We start from the raw sequence: 22,160 nt of genomic DNA on the forward strand, positions 1-22,160 counted from the left end.
TTATTTAGAGCTTTCTAGGTGTCAGGTATTATACAGCATCTTCTCATTTAATCCTCAGCAGACTTCCAAAGTAGATATTAGCCTTCATTTTATAGATGATGAAACAGGCTCTAAAAGATGAAGGGATTTGCCCAGAGCTGGGTTTTCCAGGGACTCAGGACTTCCAGGGCTGAAACTCCGCCAGCTCGCCCTGGGTAAACTGGGATGGTTGGTTACCCTGAGGGTCACCAGCTGCTGACCCACATTGACAGTTAGGAAATAAACCCAATGGGTTCTACACAGTCAGACAGCTGGTTCCTATATTGAAACTTGCCAATCAGCCTCACATTTCTTGGTGCCCATTATCTTCTATTTTATACACTCTATACACAGTTCTAGTAAGCTTGGTTGTTTGTTTTCCAGATGTCTTGTCAATTAGAAACTGCACATTGGCCTGGCCAGTGTTGCTCAGTGGTAGAGTGTTGACCTATGAACCAGGAGGTCACAGGCTCGATCCCTAGTAGGGGCATGTAGAAGGCAGAAGACATGGATGATTCTCCCTCATCATTGATGTTTCTGCATCTCCCTTCCTCTCTGAAATCAATAAAAATATATTTTAAAATAAAGAAACTGCACATTGGAAAGGGGAATGGGTGATTCTAGAAAGGTGTGGCCAAGGAAAATGAAATAAACCAATTAAAAAAGCACAGTCGGTACAGAGGTCAGGAGGCATTTATTACAGGGGCAAACATACCTCAACAAGAACAACTACTATTGAACATTTACTATGTGCCAAACACTAAATACATTATAGGTATTAGATTATTACATTTAATTAAATATTAAATTATTACAAATTAACCCTGCTATTATCCCCTCCACAGATGAGGACACTGAGGCACAGGCAGGTTAAGTGACTTGCTGAGGCTCACACAGTCAGTGAGTGGCATCGCTGAGATTCAAAGCCAGACGGCCTCTTTCCAGAGCCTGATCCTCAACATCCCGCTTCAGTGTGAGTCCTTCCCAGACCCCGAGCACAGCAAGTTAGTGATGTTCATTGTGATGTCCCGAATCAGCTGAGAAAAAAATATTAAAGTACGGGCATTCATTTTCTTTTGTATTAATTTAAAAGTTTTTATCAAGATCACACATGGATGTACATCTACAAAGCCTGTGGCAAAAAACCATCAGAGTACCCTCCCCCTGCTCATTTCCTGCTCCCCAGAGTCACCTGCTTTCAATTCTTAGTTGATGCTTGCTGGTAGTTGCAGCTTCTGTCTCTAAATGACATCTTTGGGTTGATTATTTTCAGTTTTAGGCATTACCCATTGACACTTTACTATGGAAAAAGAGAATTTTAGCTTGGTTCTCTACCTACTATATTATTACACTTGTGTACCATTTCCATCCCCTCCTTCGTACCACAGCACATCATAGCTTTAGTTAGATCAGTACGTTGTTGGCTCCTTTTATCCTAGGCCATTCCTCCTGGCTTGGGCAGATTGTCCAGAGAAGATCATTTGGACATGCTTGGTGGAGGATGCCTGCATTCTGAAGTCATCGTGTAGGTGGGTGGTGGTTGGGTGGGGCGTCTCAATATTTATTATTGATATGTAACTTCTCACTGCCTCCCTCTGTCTCCACTGAAGTTGATATGCCTCCGAGAGCCTCCAAGGATTTGACCCTCAGCGTTTTACTCTCTCCAGAGAATAAATCTTCGACTTCTGCCAGAGCTGGAGGCATCACAAGGCTGGGATCTAAGCAGACTTCCACCACTTTCAGCAGTAACTTTACCCTTCCCCACCCCCAGGGATGTTCAGTCTCCAAAGGCTGAGCCTTCCTGGAGATTCAGTGATGAGTTGCTTTTTGGCCTTTCCTCCTGGCAGATGAGTCACCTTTCCTGGTCTGCTAATCCCTTACCTCATGTCCATCTACTTTCTAACTTTCAATATTTTTTAAAATATATTTTATTGATTTTTTTTATAGAGAGGAAGGGAGAGAGATTGAAACATCGATGAGAGAGACATCGACCAGCTGCTTCCTGCACATCCTCTACTGGGGATGTGCCCGCAACTAAGGCACATGGCCTTGACTGGAATCGAACCTGGGACCTTTCAGTCCACAGGCCACCGCTCTATCTACTGAGCCAAACTGGTTTTGGCTCTAGCTTCCAATATTTTAATGCTGTTATTTCTACTCACTTTGTCTTTGTGAGTTTATATCTAAATACAATCCCTTTATTGTTATATTAGTGAGGTGTGGGAAGGTAGCAAAACTAAATGTGTGTGTTTTGGATGTCACCTTTATCCTGAAGTCTGAAAGACATTTTAGAAAGCTTTCCACGCAGAGGGGTCAAAAAAGGTGTTGTTGCTTTCCTGGATAGACCTATAGTTCTATGAAAAATGGGGTTGTCTACTCAAAGTGTAATTCCACAACTGGGTGCATTAATATTACCTGGGCATCACCTGAGTGCTTGTCAAATATTCAGATTCCTATTGAATCATAATTAGGATTATAATAAAATCCATAGGAGAGTCCTATGCAAGATGAAAGCTGAGAAGTGCTAATATGAAACTTTATTCAACTTCTGTAATTAGATGAAGCTAACTCTGATGAATTTTAATCTGGGATTTAAAAATCTTGCTATAGCCACACCAGTGTAGTTCAGTGGTTGAGTGTCCGCCCATGAATTAGAAGGTCACAGTTTGATTCCTGGTCAGGGCACTTGCCCGGGTTATGGGCTTGATCCCCATTGAGGGGCATGCAGGAGGCAGCCAATCAATGATTCTCGCTCATCATTGATGTTTTGATCTCCCCTCTCCTTTTCCCTTCCTCTCTGAAATCCATCAAAATATATTTAAAAAAATAAATAAAAATCTTGCTACATTCCTCTACTAAATTATTCTCCAAAGTCAAAGGTTGCTGTGAGGTAATAAAGAATAGTACATAAGTTTTCATGAAAATGCACTTTTCCCCTTTATACATCTGAGTCGGCATCAGATGTGAACCAAAAATTGTTACCATGAAAGATGTCAGACTGATTACGTCCACTTCTTTAGTTTCCCACAGTTCTTTCTGTTGGTGATGGGATTTTGTAAATTGGATAGGTAGAGTCTTCAGTGACACTTTGAGCTGCTAAAGTCAGGGTGGCTTCTAGTGGCAAAGTCACTAGTTTTATGTCTGGCATCTATCTCAGTGTCAGGTAAGTGTTCAATAAAAGATGGTGGAATGAGTGCATCAATTAAGACACAATTCCTGATGTTCACCAACCAACCAGGAAAAAGTCTGAATTATACAGGGTTGACCAGTTTGAGGAAAAATATGGAGAAGAGGCATCTAACTCAGCATTGATCCTTAGAAGGAGGAGCCAAAGGATAAGTCTCTTCCAGGTCAGAGGTTCAGTTCAGCGTGTATCAGAATCACCTGGCTGGCTGTTAAAACACAAACTGCTGCCCCGTCCTTAGGATTCCTGGTTCAGCAGGCCTGAGCTGGGCCCCAACATGTGCATTTTACACAGTTTCCCAGGTGATGTGGATGATGCTGATGTCACATTTTGAAAACCACTGGTTTAGAGAATTACAAATAATTCTGGTGCTGGAGGCAGGAGGCAGGGAGGAGTAAGAATCTCTGAAGGCAGAAGCCTAAGGAGTGGGATTCCACTGTGGAGGCTGTGGGGGCCATTGGCAGGTTTTACAGAGGACAGTGCTGGGCTCCTGTTTGTCTTCTGGAAAGTTCACCTCGGGTGCATATGGAGGACATGCCAGGGGTGGGGCCAGGATGAGGGCCAGAAAACCAAATAAATGGTTAATTGTAGCCAGCAGATGGGAAATAAAAGCTTGGAATAAGGCGAGAGAAGGAACAATCCCTTCAATGGGGTGGCCAATCGGAAGTGGGTGGGGAAGAACGGGAGGAGCCAATGAGGACCATCTGATTTCTGTCTGGGTGATTGCTGGGATTGTGTTATTCAACACACACAGAGAAGTGGTTTTGAAGCAGGGCCGGGGAGAAGAGCAAAGGCGGTAAGTTGCATTTGAGATGCCAGAAAGATACCTGGGTGGCCCTCCCAGCAAGTAGTTTTACTTATGGGTCTGGAGGCCACAAGCAAGAGTTCTAGTCAGTCATCTTAGCCTCATTCCCTCCACCACGTCCATGTGTGTCCTTTATTCCTTGGAGGGGCTTGGGAACAAGATACTTTTAAAGATGTTTGCTCAAGAAAACAAATGTTCAACTTTTTTGATTGGGGGAAGAGAACAGGTTGAAGTACGGACTAGCCTTTAACACAAGAAGCCTCTTTCTGCCGGGGAGGCCGGTCAGACCAGGTTTTAGTGAGCCTGAAAGGGTAAAATCACTTGACTGGTCTGCAGACCATATGACGAACAGCTGAGCCTAATTAGCTGGCTTGTGGTTTTTGCAGCGATGCCTGATTTTGAAAGTTGATGGAGCAAACTGCTTTTCAAAAGACTCTTTTGAAAAAGTTTTGTAAGGAGGCGATTCTGACTTTAACATTTCTCTTTGTATTAGACAAAAAGTAAGCTTTTTGAAGAGGACATGTGATTGGAAGTTGTCTAATTGTTGAAGTGTTGGGAACTCCAGTCTCTCAAGTCTTAGAAAAACAACTGAGGATTTATACTTTGTCCAGGTATGGTTTTACATTTATCTTTTTTTTTTTTTTTTTTTTAAGCTTTTGAGTTCTGCCATGTCACTTTCAGGCACTTAAAGTGTGCAATTTAACATAGACTACCACTGCACATATTGGTATTTTTTTTTTTTTAAATCAAAGACTTTAAGAGGTCTGCTAAATTTCTTGAGTTTAGTTGAGAAAAGCGCATTTTCAATGACCATAGAGGGGATATGTGCACTGACTGCATGTCTCTTTTCTTTTCTGTACTTTAATAAAGTGTCAGGTTTTTATTCTCAGATAGGATGTTGATTAGGAGATCTGACTAAGGAATTGAATTGTTCTCTGAGTCTTGTTTATCCCCTGAGGATATTTTTTTCACAAAAATTCAAGCTTATTGGGATTTTGTTTTTAATATTGTCAATAGCTTTTATGTCAAGTATGTGTTTTGGTATAAGTTGTATTTTTATAAGGCTTATCTTTCCTATGAATTAAAGTTGCCTTCATCTTGTTAGGTTTGGTAGTAGCATCGTGGTTATGTAAGGAAGAGCCCGTAGATTTTGGGTGGTAATTAGTATGCAGTAATGAAAGATCTGGGTGATGACTTTGAAGCACATTTCACTACTTTTGGATTTGTACCACTTGTCTGCTAGGGTTGCCACAACAAAGTTCTACAAATGAGGGGCTTCAACACTAGGCATTTATTGTCTCGGTTCTGGAGGCCAGGAGTCTGAGAGCAGGGCTGGTGCCTTCTGAGGCCTTTCTCCTTGGCTTGTGGATGACCGTCTTCTCCCCGAGTCCCTTCCTGTCATCTTTCAATTATGCGTGTCTGTGTCCAGCATTCTTCTTCTAAGAACACTAGTCATACTGGGTCAGGGCCCACCGCTGGACTATCTCCCTAAAGGCCCTGTGTTCAGGTAAGGTCACATTCTGAAGAACGAGGAGAGAGGACTTCAACCTATGAATTTTGGGGCAGCACAGTTCAACTCATAGTTGAAATATTTAATAATATCATATTCTAAAGATGTGCCTGCGAGTGCACTCAATAACCATTTGTTAGCCAAGGGCCTAGACGGTGTTGGATGTCGAGTGTGTGAAGATGAATGAGACACGCCTCTGCCCATTGACGTTGGTTTAATCCAGTGGTCGGCAAACCCAGGCTCACCAGCCACAAGCGGCTCTCGAGCCGTGGTCTGCCGCTCTGTTGACTAATGAGTTTGCTGACCACTGACCTAGACTCTCGATTCCAGTAATTACAGGCTGTTGTTGTTCCTTGTGATTAAGCCCCTATCCCAGTGGTCGGCAAACTCATTAGTCAACAGAGCGGCAAACCACATGTGGCTCTTGTGCCACAGTTTACCGACCACTAATCAAACATTGGGTGTAACTTCCTGTGTCCTGTGTGTGTTTTCTTGTCTTTTCCATTGAGTTGGGGTCACTCTCACAGTCAGGGGTCCCTGGGCACAATCAGAGTCCTGGCATATGAGCAGCCGAATGCCCTTTGAGAGGGACCTGGAAGGGCTCTCTGACTCCTGAGTCCCCTCAGCATAGGCTGACAGAGTGGAGGATCCTTACATCCATCTAGCAAAACCTCCCCATTTCACAGATGAAGAAACTGAGATTTGGAAGTGCCAGTGTCATTTGGCCGGTTAGTGTCAGAGCAAAGGCAGTGTCCCGCCTTCCACTGTGGCGTGCTGACCAATGCCTCCCTTTGTTTTCTTTGCCACACGTTCATGCTTTTCATCTGTTCAGAAAGCACCGTGGGAAATAGCCTTGGTAAAAAGCTGACACTCTCTGCCAAGATTCTTGGATTACAGGTACCCCCAGCCCCCCAAAAAAAGCTTTAGGGAGGAATGTTTTTTCACGAGGGAGGTTCATCCATAGAATGTCCAGATTGGATTTAAAACATTCCAAAGAGGTTTAATCTTGTCTTGGTTGTTTTCTCTGTCTCTTACATTTTCTCCTTGTTCTTCCAAGACGAAGTATTCAGTGACCTAGCAGCCATTAGAATACAAGCTTTTTTTTTTTTCTTCTTTCCTGCTGCTGCCCACAAGACAGAAACTGTGGCTGAAGAGAAGGCTGCCAGCTAGCCGATGGTGCCATGGCAACCAGGACCTGCGCAAGTGAGCGGGTCTCAGAGCCCAGGGCCGCTGCTGCTGCCGGTTCAGCCTCTGCCCTCCTCAGGCCCTCAGTACCTGAGAGCTCAGAGAGGAAATGCTCACCACTTCCTCGGCTTCTGTTTCCCCTTGTTAGGATTAAAGCTTCCTCAGAGATCTGCCCATCTTTCTCTATTATTATTTCCTCCTCCTTCCCTCTGCGCCTGGTTGATTTAGAGCTGGAGCTCAGGCTACAGCATACGTGATAGCTAATAAGTCATGGAACGTGCCCATTCAAAGCAAAAGCTGGTTTTTGCAGAAGCCATTCTTCTTCCATCATCGTGTCTTTGCAATACGACAGCTTCCTGTTTCCTCTACGTTTCTGGTGCGGCTGTGTCCTGGCAAGGTCCCTGCCCTTTGGCGGCTGCGCAGAGGCTGGGCTGGTGCGGGTTGGAGGGGAGGGAGGTGATGAAGGAGATGAGGGTGCTGCTTGAGAGAGGAGTTGGCATTGTTGCTGCCTCTGGAGACGGGAGCCATTTTGCTCAAACACAGATACAAATCATCCAGGAGCTGAGAGCATCCATTTTTTGTTTGTTTTTCCCATTCCATGCTGTATTGGGCGTTTCTTCTCCTCCATGTAGTTTGTGCAGGGATCCTTTGGGTGTGAATGCTAGATTCGTCATTCGGCAATATGGAATGGGTCCCCTCTTTCACAAGAAGCAGAAAGTCCAGACTTTTCAAGCTCGTACCTCTGTGCTGTGGTGATTGTCCAGCTTACGGACCACCATTTACAAAATCTCTTTCCTGGTGTCCTTTTTGGATCTCTCACGGATTCTGATAGTTTGGCTCTCTCTCCACTCTAAATGTCTTTATAATCACTCCTTTGGCCTCAAGAAATCAACTATGGTGATGACTCTAAAACCCATATTGTTAACTCTTATTTTTCTTTTGTGTCCTACTTTAGTTTTCCAAATGCCAATTAAACACGACCCTGAATGTCCCTCAGACAGGAGGGAGAGTTAGTTGGACGTGTCCCAGAAAATATAATGTAGTTGAGAATGTATCTGGGTTCAAATGTTGGCTCTGCTTTTTACTGGCTGTGTGACCTGGAAGAACTTACTTAACCTTACTGTGCATGTTTTTTCATCTGTAAATTAGAGAGCTCATTGGGTTGTTGTGAGGGATTAAATTAGTATTTAAAAGGGCTTAGAAAAATACTTAATACCTTTTAGTTATGATCATCTCAAACCATCTTTTCCTTTGACTTAATGATAATACTATTCATTCAGTTATCAAACTAGAAGTTTTGGTTATCTTTAATGCCTAGTCCAATCAGTTAAGAAGTTATACTGATTTTTCTTCCTCCTAAATATATCTTGAATTAATCTCTTCCTCTTTATCTTCACCATCACTGACACAAGTCACTCACCATCATTCTCCATAGCCTCCTGATCCTCTGTGTATTCCCAGTCTCCATGTGGCTGCCAGAGACATCATTCTCAGGCACAAACCTTGTGTCCCTCTCCTTCACAAAAGCCGGCAGTGGCTTTCCATTGCTCAGGGGAAATGGGAACATGTTAGTGCCATATAGGAGTCCTTACAGGCGAAGGCCCCAAACTCCCATCTTTCAGCTTCTGTTTGGACACACCCTCTCCTGTCCCCATGCGCCCATTTGCCACATCCACCTGTCGATGTCCCATAAATGCATCATAACATTTTTTTTTTCTGTCTTACTCCTTTGCAAGTATGAATACTCTCTCATCCTCCCAGTCAATCACAACCAGTACTTGCTCCCTCCTTATGGCTCTAAGCTTGGCCTATACTTTGATGTCTGGAAGCCCTTACTTAATTCCATAAAAAATCAGTTATATTTTTATCGGATTGGCATCAATGACCATTTTGTTGATAGTGTCTATTCCCTTTAAAGGTTAATGCTTATTTGACATATCCTATGAATTGTCTATTCAATACTTTTGTTGATCATAACTAGCACAGTAAGACAGAAAACAAAAATAAAAGGTATAAAGAATAGAAAGGATAAACAAAATGTAATATTTTTAGCTAACAAAGCATTAGCATTAGTATGGCTAAGTAATAAATAGAAGATATGTATGATATTGCTCACAATAGTGACACAAATATAAAGTATCAACAAGTCTAAAGATGTGTAAGATCTTTATGAAGAGAATTTATTTATTGACAACAGTTTTAAAGGCATTTAAAAGACATAAATACATGGACACAGATAGGTGTCCTATCATGAATATGTTAGTGTTCTCAATTTCATCTATAGATTGAATTTATGTGGAACTTTGATGGAAGTGTGAAAGGTCAAGAATGTCCATAGTACAGTGGAGGGGACTAATCTTCCCAGACATAAAGTTGTATTGTAAAGTCCTGGTAATTAAGGCCTTGTGACCTTAGCCCATGGGTAGTGAAAATGACCAAAGGGACAGAAGAGAGAACCCTAAAACAGATCTGACCGTATATGTTGAAATTTTTTTTTCCTTCAATTAATGGTACTATGATAGTTAGGTAACACTCAGAGAAAAACAATGAAAGCGAATCCCTCCATATGCCTTAATAAATTACCAATGGACCAAAGACTTACATGTAAATGGTAGCACCTACAGGAAATGATGTAGAAGAATATTTTTATCTCCTTACCAGTAAGTAAGGAAGGATTTCTTCGACAGGCTATTATCAGAAACAACTACCAAAGAAAAGATAGCTAGATTAGACTGCTTGAAAACTAAGCCATTAAAAAAGTGAGAAGGCAAACCACAAACAGGAAGATATTTACATCTATAACTGATGAAGGACTAGCATCAGGAATGTAGGAAGAACTCCCTCCTGCATGTTCCTAAGACAAGACAACCCGATAGGAAAACAGGGAAAACATATCAATGTGCTTTTCCATAAACAGAACCTGAATGGCCAACAAATTAAAAACAGATGCTCAACCACATTAACAATCAGAGAAATGCAATTTAGATCACAATATGTTACCATTTTGAGAAGTCTGACAACAAACACCAAATGTTGTTGAAGATGTGAAGTTGGGAGCATAAAGCAAGTATATTGGACAACAATTTGAAATTATTTTGATAACTGAACATTCATATGTCCTTACCCCAGGAATTTCACACTACCTACCTAGAGCAGAGCCTCTGTGGTGTGCCTGTACCCTGAAATTGTGTTGAGACATTTATTGAACCCCTCTTCTCTTGGGGTGGATGGACAGGATCTGGCATTGCTAGAGCCCCCAGATCTGTTGTTCTCAGTCATGAGCGTTTGCCCCAGTTTGTCATACAAATAGATGAAGAAGGTTGGGAAGCAATTTCCTAGGGAAACTCTTGCTGGCTTGCATCAGGAGACACACAGACATATAGCAGAGGCGTTTTAAATGAGAGTAAGAAAATGGGGGGATGTGGCTAATTCTCCTCTGAAAACCCACAGGAATTCAGTAATCAGAGAAGGTTTTGGCATGTCATTTCTTAACATCAGTGGTAAAATGGTAGCTATTTCAAGCCAAATGAGAGAGACTGAGATGGAGGCTGAAGGAAGATGATATTACTCCTGGGCAGTCTGTGTTTTCATTAATGTGTAGCCAGCTGGGTGGTGTATAATGAGGGGCCAGGGCTAAGTTTTGAATGAGTAGATGCCTTCATGAAGGCTTCCCCGTGGAGAGAATGTGTGGAGCCAAAGTGACATCCAATTGTCTTCGCTGACGTTTCCCCCTTCCTTATTGACGGATAAAATACCTTACTGCTGAGGAATGATGTTTCATGGGAACGGCAGGGACTGCCCATCACATCCTGTGTCATTGACTTCAGCCGAGAACATCCTGCTGCGGCCCTGGGTCTTGCGTGGTTTCCCTCTTGCGTGGTTTGCCCAGTGATAGTCTTCTTTTGGGACCTTTCATTCCCAAAAACAGAGATAATGTGGGACCATAGGGAATGGGGATGGTTTTCAGGCATTTCTTTCAGCTTCTCTCCCTCTCTCTGTCTCTCTGTCTCTCTGTCTCTCTCTCTCTCTCTCTCTCTCTCTCTCTCTCTCTCTCTCTCGATTCTTCTTCTCCCCAATGGAGCAATGCATTATATTATTTAAAAATTAATGCTTCATAGGTTCCTTTGTTTCATCTTCACTGCTGTTGCCCTTACCTAGGGCAACTGCTTTAAGGAGTGAGAGGGGATACAAGGGGCAGCTGCCACCAGGACCCCATTTACATTCCTCATGGCTAAAGTTTGGACTTTGAACCCGGAATCACACAGCATAGCGAGTTTGTGTAGGGAAGAGACCATTGAGTTTAAACCTCTTATTTCCTATTTGAGAAGGAAAGGCCAGGAGGAGGTGGTGAGCCACGGTGGCTCACACACCTGGTAGCAGAGCTGTGACTAGGACGACGCACGCTGATGGTTGTCTTCTAGCCCTCTTCAGCTTGCCACATCGCCTCAGAATCATTCCTCCAGGGATGGTTGATAGCTGTGCACTTCTCTTGTGTCTCTCTGTGGGGAAGAGTGGCTTCTTCCTGACATTTGTACAATAGCATGTGAGGTCGTTCACGGGGCTCTCAGTACTTGTCACATTGAAGTGAAAACAAGCTCTTGCACCAAACATGCTCTTTCCTCTCCCTCCCCATCCAGCTACGCCTTTCATGACTTTGAAGGTGCTCAGCTCAGGCTCTGGCTCCTGCTTGAAGCCTTGGTCAGATAGTTCTGTCTTTCTGACTGCCAAGGGTGCTCTTGTCTTATAAAACCACCATCTTACATGTATGTACCTAGCAGCTTACAGTTTATAAAATGCATTCACCCAATGTATCCTTTAATTCCAATAATCTTTAATTGGAATATTGCCATTTGGAGGAAACAGGCTGGGAGAGGTGAGGTGACTGGCCCTAGGTCACACAGCTAAGAAGTAAGAAGCAGAGTGAAGGTTTTCTGACCACTAGCCCACTTCACTGAAAAAAAAAAAAGAATCAGGATAAGGGGAGAGAGAGAGAGAGAGAGAGAGAGAGAGAGAGAGAGAGAGAGAGAGAGATTTGTTGTTCCACTTATTGATGCATTCATTCATTGGTCGATTCTTCTATGTGCCCTGACTGGAATCAAACCCCATAACCTTGGCGTATCAGGACAATGCTCCAACAAACTGAGCTCTCTGGCCAGGGCCCTCTGTTTCACTTTTGATGTCCTGTGCTGGGTGGTCTATACGATGTACCAGACATTTTTCTCCCTTATTATCTTGACTTGCTTGTCCTTTGTTGACAAGGAGCTCATTTTGCCTCCTCATCCCAATTACCAGTATGTGAGGGGAGTGACCGCCATTCATAGCTCCTAGCACAGTGCTGGGCAGGTAAAAGTTGCTTGTTAAATACTGCTGAATTGAACGCAAATATAATTTAGTTTACCAAAAAAGAACAGCTATCGGTGGAGCTCCAAGACACTTTTTGAGTCACTCCTGAATGAAATCAGCGGGGAACAGAGGGAACCAGAGGAAGGAAGAGGTTGTTAGAGAAAGCCAGATGGCAGACACAATTAGCAGTTCAGTGACAGCTGGCCTCCTGTCAGCCACTGGTGAGTGTCGGTGGCGAAGCAGTAAGTATTAATAGACAAGCCGAAACTGGTTTGGCTCAGTGGATAGAGCGTCGGCCTGCAGACTGAAAGGTCTTAAGTTCGATTCCGGTCAAGGGCATGTACCTTGGTTGTGGGCAAATCCCCAGTGGGGGGGTGTGCAGAAAGCAGCTAATCGATGTTTCTCTCTCATTGATTTTTTTTAACTCTCTGTCTCTCTACCTTCTTCTCTGTAAAAAAATCAATAAAATATATATTTTTAAAAAGAAGTAGATAGACTTCAGGAAAAATGCAAGTTTACTGGGGAGATGAGACATACTCTGAAGATGGCAGAGGAGCACTTAGAATTAGCATAATACCCATCAAGTTAAGCAGGGAAAGCACTCAGACACATTGAGAAGAAACTGGTTAAAGGAATGTCCAGAGTTGGATGGCCTTATGAGGACGAGTTTCCAGGGTGCGAGTGGAGTGGGCAGAGAAGCATTTGACTTAATCTGTGATGCTTCTGTTAATTCCTGAGGCAGTGAGAAAGGAGCACACGTAGGTGAGGGTGTTTCCATGGAAACAACTTCCCTCCCCTTTTCTCTACGACGGAATCAGGAGGCCCTCCGCGCTGAGCCTGGTGGGCAGGAGTGAAGAGAACCCAAAGAATCAGGTGTGTCCTCTGCACAGAGTGCGTTGTGAGGACCAGCTGCACGGGTTCTCTGGGACTGCCCCCTGTCACCCGTTCATGTGCATTTTCTCCATAAACTAGTGAGATGCTTAGAAATTCTAATGCTTTGACAACTAAACTGTATTTCCAACTCTATCTTTTCCCCAAAGGGTCACAAAAAGCACACTGGCAGACTTCATGTCTCAGATTTTGGTTTGAAAAATCACATTATATCTCTTGAGTTCATAAACATTTTGTATCTAAACAAAAGTGTGAAAGGTCTCTACTAGAATGCATGGGGAACTAATTTCCTAATAGTAGAAGTGTTCCCATGTTCTTTTATGAGCTTCTGTCTTCTCCAGGGAACATAAGATCAAGACCTTTTAGATTATAAGTAATAGAACTTTAATATCTATTTCTTCCTGTGGCAGAAATATTCATAGCTTAGAAATGTTTTAGAGGAGCTAAAGGAATGTGTACTCCAGCTGCTTAGAGGCACCAGCAATTAATGGAGACTATCTCAAACTACTACTTGTAATTTCTATGCAGAATGGTTTTCTCTATTATGTTCTTTGCAGTAGACTCTAATATATAAATAGGTAAGAGGTTTTCTTGGATATTTATGTGTGAATTAAAAAAAATATTGTATTGATTTTTTTTTTTTTTTTTAACGGAGAGGAAAGGAGAGGGATAGAGAGCTATAAATATCAGAGAGAAACATCGACCAGCTGCCTTCTGCACATCCCCTACCAGGGAAGTGCCCGAAACCAAGGTACATGCCCTTGACCGGAATTGAATTTGGGACCTTTCAGTCTGCAGGCCGACTCTCTATTCACTGAGCCAAACCGGTTTCGGCTATGTGTGAATTTTTAAGGTGATTACTCATTGCTGGGAAAATTGATTAACATTATTGAGGTTTATTGTTAGAAGTTTTAGTATATTTTCATTGCTTGATAGCTATATGCCAATTGTGTTTTTATGTGCTGTACAAATACATATGGGCAAGTTTAACTTAAAAAGGATACATTGATCATATCATTTTTTTAAATGAAAAGATAATTCCTGAGATCAAAACACTAAACTTGCTGAAACTGGTTTGACTCAGTGGATAGAACGTTGGCCGGCCTGTGGACTGAAAGGTCCCAGGTTCGATTCCGGTCAAGGGCATGTACCTTGGTTGTGGGCACATTCCCAGCAGGGGATGTGCAGTAGGCAGCTGATTGATGTTTCTGGCTCTCTGTAAAGAATCAATAAAATATATTAAAAAACAAAAACAAAAACCCACTAAACTTATAAACCTTGGCCATTAAGTGTGTTGGTATGAGGAGATTAACTTTATACTTTAAAAAGTGAATTTCCTAAGCCATGATTGTAGAATTATGTGATCAATTTTTTGTGTGTCTTATCAAACCTTTTAAATTACTTTGCAGTCAACTCTCTCGTATATAGAATCTCATTTCATCCTCATTAAAAATTCTCTAATATCATGCTTCTTTAATTTCCTTCCGACACTAAAACAAAATTCCCGAAGTTGTTGCTTATCAGTGTCTTATAAACTCGTGGATATTCACATCTCATGGTGTTCCTATCTTTATGCTCCTCTTGTCTATAACTTTATCTCTTAGCTTCTTCTCTTCCTGATTCATGCTTTTTCTGTGAACACATAATCTTTATTATATAGTAAATCTATAATGAAGTTTCTTTAGTCACTGGTGTGGTTTTTTTTTAAACAGGCCCTTCTTGATTCTTTCTGAGTGATTATATTGCCCACTCACTTTAGTCTCTGGGTTCTTAGCCTTCTGCTTTCATCTACTGTATGTCTTTCTCAGAAGTGCATTCAGAGAAGAGGGGCTTGGTTCACAAAGTTCAAAGACAAAGTACAGCTATGGAGGACCAAGTTCTAACTTGGATGCTTGGCTTTCCATCTGTCCAGGGCAGAAGGAACCTGGCTGGAGCAATTAAGGGGAGCCTGAGACTGAATGGGCTAAGGATAGGAGAGAGCAAGCGGATGGAATAAATTGCCCTGACTTAGATGTCAGCTGAAAAATATTAATGAGGTGTTTCGTTACCTAAGCGATTTATTCTGGAAAAAGAAAGAGTTGCAACCCAGTGCCTGCAGACATGGCAAGCCACGTGCACCCTCTGTGTGCCACGATGAAGGAATGTTTATTTAAAGGAAAAGGAAGTTGAGGGAAGCGAAGTTAGGACCATAGAGCTTTCTTGTAAACAGTTCTTCCTGCAGGGTTCTCACAATTACATAGAGTAGGAGGACTTCCATAAGCCCTGGCTCCTCCCACAGATACTCCCCACTGGTTATGTTTTCTTAAATTCCAGTTAGTTTTTATCAAAGGTAAGAGAATCTCTTTGACTTTTGATGAAGTGACAACTAGTTGGGCCTTTTCTAGTTATTATTTCTGTTGAGCTAAGTAAGTGGTCTCTCCAGTCTGTATGGCAAGCTGTCCTCCTGATTTCCTGGAACATTCTCTTCCAAATCCATAAGCCATTCCTCTCCTTCCTTTTTTTTAAAAAAATAAATAAATAATAAAAATAATATATATATATTATTGATTTTTTACAGAGAGGAAGAGAGAGGGATAGAGAGTTAGAAACATCGATGAGAGAGAAACATCCATCAGCTGCTTCTTGCACACCCCCTACTGGGGATGTGCCCACAACCAACGTACATGCCCCTGACCGGAATCGAACTTGGGACCTTTCAGTCTGCATACCGACGACGCTCTACCACTGAGCCAAACCGGTTTCGGCTCTTTCTCTTTCTTGAACTTCTCCTTAATTGGTTGTATTTGACTTTGATGTAACTTTGGCCATCTTTCTGGCACCTCCATTTATACGTAACCGCTGGAGTCCTGAAACTGATTCTGTGCCACCTTTACATGAGGCTGTCTGCTCTGATAGGCAGCACGAAGAGTTGTTCTGTCCCCATCTTCCATTTGCCTTTCCTTTTCTTCTTTCCTGTAACTTTATAGGAGTTTTAAGTAGCAAAGCTTTTATATACAAGCATACCTCATTTTATTTATTATAGCTTCACTTTATTTCACTTTACAAATTTGCATTTTTTTTTCTTACAAATTGAAGGTTTGTGGCAACTCTATGTTAAGCATCATTTTTCCAGCAGGCTGGGGTGGTGATTAGCATTGTTAAATAATGAAGTATTTTTAATTAAGGTATGTACATTTTTATAGACAATATATTTGCACACTAAGTAGACCATAACATAGTGTAAATATAACTTTTATAGGCACTGGGAAACAAAAAAAAATTGTGTGACTCACTTTATTTCAATATTCACTTTATAGTGATTCTAGAACCAAACTCACAATATCTCCAAAGTATGCCTGTAAAACATTGCTCATCACATAGTTATAAGCTGGTACAAGGGGTTCTGTGGATAAAATACAATAGTAGCAATTTCTTCTAAATTCATAGAAAAAGATTGTTAGTGGAAATAATTTTGTTTTTCTATGATTGGTATTAAAAAATGTTTTGTGCCTCTCTATGATATTCTGTGCTTTAATTTAGTATAAAGTGGTTTCTAATATAGCAAAAAATAATGTATTCTCAATTATCCTAAGTTTGCTATGTTCTTCAAAGAATATATTGACTTTGAGGGTTCCACCTAAGTTTAGGTTCTTGAGTCCATCAAGACTAATCTGAATATATTTTCTTAAAAAATTTTTTTTTAAATTGATTTTAGAGAGAAAGGGAGAAGGAGGGAGAGAGAAACATTAATGATGAGAATCATTGATTGGCTGCCTTCTGCATGCCCCCTACTGGGGATCGAGCCCACAACCTGGGCATGCGCCTTGACCGGGAATCAAACCATTGATTTCCTGGTTCATAGGTCCACACTCAACTACTGTGCCATGCCAGCTGAGCTGGATATATTTTCTAATGGCCTCAGTGTGTCCTTTTAGATACGGGAAAAGATAACCAATGTTGCTGGTTATAAATATCTTTCCCACAGTTCACTTTTTCAAGGATGCTAGTTTCCTGTCCTAAGGGGTGGTGCTGCCTCTTGGTTCACTTCCATCCAGTTTGGTCTAGATCTTCCCAGGGCTATTCAGTCCTAGACTCCAGCTCTTCCTTCCTTATGAATGTCAAATGAGCATTGTCCCAAGATTCTTTCCTATAGACTTCTTCAAACTCCAGGTTGTCCTTCTTGGAATTCTCAGCAGGAACACCCCACACATTTCAGATTTCCCTCCCAGATGAGAAGATCCCTAAGGCTGTGGTAAGTGTGGGAGATCTGAGAGGTGGCACCTTTAGGAATTGCTGAATAAAAAAGCCTGGGAGACCTTGTAAGTGAGTTGTCAATCTAAGGTGTTTAGGTAGACAGGAAGTGTTTGGGTACAAAGTTGAAGGCAAATGACCTGATTCAGAGCCAGGTTGAACGTAGAGCTTTCTGTATCGGTTTTCCAAATGTGTACAATGGAGCTCTTGTTAGGTCTTTGTGGGGCCCACAGACCTTGAAGGTGAGGGGCCTTATCTTCATTCCTTTCATCAGGATGATTTTACTTTCATTTATTTTGTATGTCAGAGTGCCATGTAAGGTTTCACTTGAAGAAACTTGCTGTAGAATGTGTGCAATCAGCTGGGCCAGAGCAGTTTTGTGAGGCAGTACGATTTGCTGCAATGGCATTATGTATATATGTTTCTGAGACTCTGGCTATGAAGACATTGATTTGCTATGGACTTAGAGTAGCTCTCGTAGTTATAGAAGCCAAACGAGAAGCTCCCCAAACATAAAGTCATCTCTACAGTGATCCAGAATAAAATGCTATGATGCAACAGATTGTGTTCATTCCTTATTGCTCAGTTGACTGTCCTAACAGTATGAAAACAAACATGGGCTGAACAGGTGTGTCGGAATCTTGTTGTCATTTAGTGAGTGTAAATGAAACAACACATTCTTAAATATTGTCACAAGAATGGACAAGTGAATCCACTCAGAATTTTTTTTAAAAAGGAAAGAAAAAGAGAAAAGGCTAGTGCAAATTAAGCCTTTTCAATTAGTGACCCATTTATAAGAATTTCAAGTAACATATGCACTAAAGGCAGAATAACTTAGCAAAGCAGCATAATGTGGAGGTGTCTAAATTGCCTACTTAACTACTTTGACTATAAGAGTTTTTATTTCAATAAAAGACAGTAACAATCATGGGACATTCACTAAACTTAACTAGCAAAATGGGATATTCTGGAGATCACATTTACTGAACAAAATGCAAGAAAATTAGCAATCAGCAACAGTAACAAAAAAAAGGGAACTGTGATCCGACAGGCTGATTTAGAAATTGGCTGGATGGCTGCAAGTATTGTACATTATTGGTCCTCAGCCCTTTTGCATAAGTAAACCCAAGGCACATCCCATTCTATAACAGCTGCTGATAGAAATGCAAACAGTCTAACTTCCTGCGTACTGAACAGTTGGAACAAGGAAAGTGGTGTTCTTGTGAATCAATAGGAAGTATATCCGATTAGGCGAGCGAACCCACAACCCAGGCACATGCCCTTGACTAGAAGTTGAACCTACACCCTTCAGTGTGTGGGCCGACGTGCTAACTGCTGAACCACATTAGGCAGGGCTGATTACTCTTGCTTCTTTCTCTCACTCTCTAGCCAGCATTTTTCTCTTGTCAACTCATATTCTCATATTTAATAAAAGGCAGTGATAAAAGAGTCCCTCTGTTCCCCAGGTACTGCAACTCAGGGTATTTCTTTAATTATTTTTATTATTTGGACAGTCATCCTCAACAGTTCTTGCTTCTTCTATTAGATAATTCATAATTTTTTCTTTTTCATCCTAATATTTTCCTTGGACTGAAAGAGGCCTCATTGCTCCTTCACAAAGTGAAGTGGTTTGCTTTTTGGTTTGGTGTGTTTCCTGGACAGGTTGGCACATTTCAAGAACTGTAGCACACGAAAGGCTTGAAGTACAATAGCTGAGATGCAAGTTGGAGCCAGGCTGTTGGTCAAAGTTCTTCTCACGCACGTCCCGTGTTCTAGCAAGACAAGGCTGGGCAGACTCCATTTCTAGGTCAAAAATGGAAAGGTGTTCTGTGTTTTTCAATGCTGGAATGTCCTAATAGCAAGTCCGTTAGGTGCTCCTGGTTATCACAGTCCTGGATGTGCGAGCATCACTGTCACTCCCAGTATTTGCACCTTTGAGTCTCAGGCCCGGGAGTTTGGTGGCACTCTGACAGTCTTCACCTCATCACTTGGCCTCTTCAGAGCTTGTTAGTACCAGAATTCCCCCTGATAACCAGCCACTCCTCCTTTTCCACTTTTGGAAAAGATTTTTAGCTTATTCTCTGAGTTTTTAAGCTATAGTGGAAAAAACACCAGGCTTATGCCATATGATCGGCTTTGCAAGCCTTAATCCATTGCAGTTACTGAGTGGGAGTAGACTTTATATTTCTGATGAATTCTTACAGACATGGCTGGTTCATGTGTCATTGGAAGCACATTTAACCATGGGTTGGACATTCCATTGCAGGGACACGTTTGTGTTCATTATGGGGGTGCTTCCACATTATTTGAGGTATTACTCAGCAAAACAAACAGCCACTCCTTTTGCTTCTGTATTACCTGTATTTTGCAAATGGCATGATCTATAGTGTGCCCTTTTTCCTGTTACCTATGTGTATAAAACAGGAGGTACTTGTCACAAACTGTAAGTTATATAACACTCAATGTTTGGGTAAGTTTACTTCCCATAAATTCTTATAGACAATCATATTCTGATGGTAGAAGAGGCTTGGGCAGCACATAACATCTTTTGAGTAAATGAATCAGTGGTCTCCATACATTTTTAAAATGTATAGTTGCTTGTATTATTTGTTGGGTTGTTATGTTGGTCATCTACTGAGATGATGGGAACATTTCAGAAATAGTAGATCAACTTAGGGTTGAGAATGCTGATTTTTTTTTTCTTTATCCTGGTCTTTTCTCTTTAATATTTATAAAGAATTTGCAAATGTCTGGAGGAAGCTTTTGCAAATGAGGATACATTTGGAAATGTACATTTAATTCAACAGTATTTACTGATAATATATTTGTCCTCTGAATGACTTGCTATGTTGGAATATCACCATCTATTAGAACTTAGTCTTTTCACTTTGTTTAAATGGGGAAGTGTAATATTCCTATGTCACAGGCACATTTATAAATATAATATTAGGCTAAAAGGTATGCAAACTTAGGTCCTATCAGTTTTTATCCATGAACATCTCCTTTCTCTGTTAAGGATAGACCTATTACTGCAAAACTCTGTATGATAGGAGTGCTTTTATGGGTCATAGGTTGTAAGTGATGGTCTAATGCAGTTACTATAGAATATTCTGAATTTAATAACTCAAACTCATCTTTCAATAAGGAGACAAAGAAGAGCTGGGTTCCAATTGCTGTCTCCTCTGATGGAAAGAACAACCTCACTATGGGACAGCATACATCTTGTGTCTGTAGTGAAAGTGGATGTGTTTCATCTCAGGGTATAGGAAATGCAATGGTAAATACAAGTTGCCTCTATTGATATATTAGTACGTTGTAAAATGCCTCTTTTGTCCTGCCCTACTCTGTATGACTTCTCTCCACCCTTTCTGCTCTCTCTATTATATGTGTCCTCCAGAATGCCAGGTATGGGTCAACAATGGTGCCATAAGAAAGCCCTAACTGGTTTGGCTCAGTGGATAGAGCATCGGCCTGTGGACCAAAGGGTCCCAGGTTCGATTCTGGTCAAGGGCATGTATCTTGGTTGGAGGCACATCCCTAGTAGGGGATGAACAGGAGGCAGCTGATCGATGTTTCTCTTTCATTGATGTTTCTAACTCTGTATCTCTTTCCCTTCTTCTCTGTATAAAATCAATAAAATATAAAAAAAGAAAGGAACCAAGAAAAGCCTACTGTTTCTTAACATTAAAGTTAAAAACACTGATAGACTTTAGAGTTCTATGCAGGTCATTGGTATTTGAAACTTTTTCTCTAACTGCACCCCTGGATAAGGGGACATTAAAATGTTTGAAAGAGCCGAAACTGGTTTGGCTCAGTGGTAGAGCGTCGGACTGCGGACTGAAAGGTCCCAGGTTTGATTCCGGTCAAGGGCATGTACATGGTTGCGGGCACATCCCCGGTAGAGGGTGTGCAAGAGGCAGCTGGTTGATTTTTCTCTCTCATCGACGTTTCTAGCTCTCTATCCCTCTCTCCTCCTCTCTGTAAAAAATCAATAAAATATATAAAATGTTTGAAAATATATGGCAATATAGTTCACAAAAATGCTGTTATGTGCTGTTATTTGAAAACTAATAGTTAAATTCACATGTGCCTATTTCTACACAAAAATCAGGGGAGGACAATTGAAATCCATGAACTATGTAGGGACATTGTAATATTTTATAACCATTTTCACAAATAGAAAATATTTTCCAGTAAAATGTCTCTGCAGAGAAGTTTTGATTCTGACTCAAAGCAACGATAATTGAGGCTCTTGGCTCTGAAGGAGGGGAAACAAATAAAATTAAAATCTTGGTGTGTTAGAAAATAATATAGGATTGGAATTTAGAAGACATTGGACCTAGTTCAGCCCCATTATCTAACCAGCTGGCTGACTTTAGACTATTCACTTGCCTTTTCTGGACCTCAGTTTCCTATTCTGAAAAATAGAACATTCAATTGATGAATTCCAGGTTTGAAATTGCCCAGAATCACACAGATAAAATTCATTGTTAGATTGGAATGCTAAGGTAGCTTTTGCGATGGATAGAGACCTCATAAACTAAAGACAAGTTTCAATTATTGAATGTTTAACATAAACCAAGCAATGTCTAAAAACGTTTTGTGGTTTTTGTCACTTAATTTAAAAATAACCCAATGAGGTTAGTAATGCTATCTCCATTTTTATAGTTGAAAGAATGGAGGTTTAGTTTGAAGAACTTGGACCACATTACACAAAGAGTCAGGATTTGAACCCACCCTATTTGCCATCACATTAAGAAAACACCACTCTTACAGTGTTAGTCTTTAAAAACCAATATATATATATATTGGTTTCAGAGAGGAAGGGAAAGAAAGAGTTGAGAGAGAATCATTGATCGGCTGCCTCCTGCACATCCCCACTGGGGACCGAACCTGTAACCCGGGTATGTGCCCTTGACCGGAACTGAACCTAGGACCCTTGAGTCCACAGGCCAATGCTCTATCCACTGAGCCAAACTGGCCAGGTATACAGT

General features: G+C 41.3%; 1 protein-coding gene across 4 annotated transcripts in view; it reads left to right on the forward strand.

The window, feature by feature from the left end:
• Window positions 1-22,160, forward strand: part of RAB27A (RAB27A, member RAS oncogene family) — a 68,370-nt gene that overhangs the window by 11,736 nt on the left and 34,474 nt on the right. For 2 of the 4 annotated variants that reach the window (XM_036441343.2, XM_045582375.1), the window contains exon 2: window positions 4,501-4,618. The gene's annotated coding sequence lies outside the window, so the exon portion shown is untranslated. Of the gene's footprint in view, window positions 1-3,977; window positions 3,999-4,500; window positions 4,619-21,834; window positions 21,944-22,160 lie in introns of those variants that run through there. The other 2 variants (XM_036441360.2, XM_045582371.1) reach the window with 2 other exon arrangements.

The sequence above is a fragment of the Pipistrellus kuhlii genome, unplaced genomic scaffold, assembly GCF_014108245.1.
Source record: "Pipistrellus kuhlii isolate mPipKuh1 unplaced genomic scaffold, mPipKuh1.p scaffold_m20_p_1, whole genome shotgun sequence".
Classification (NCBI taxonomy): Eukaryota; Metazoa; Chordata; class Mammalia; order Chiroptera; family Vespertilionidae; genus Pipistrellus; species Pipistrellus kuhlii.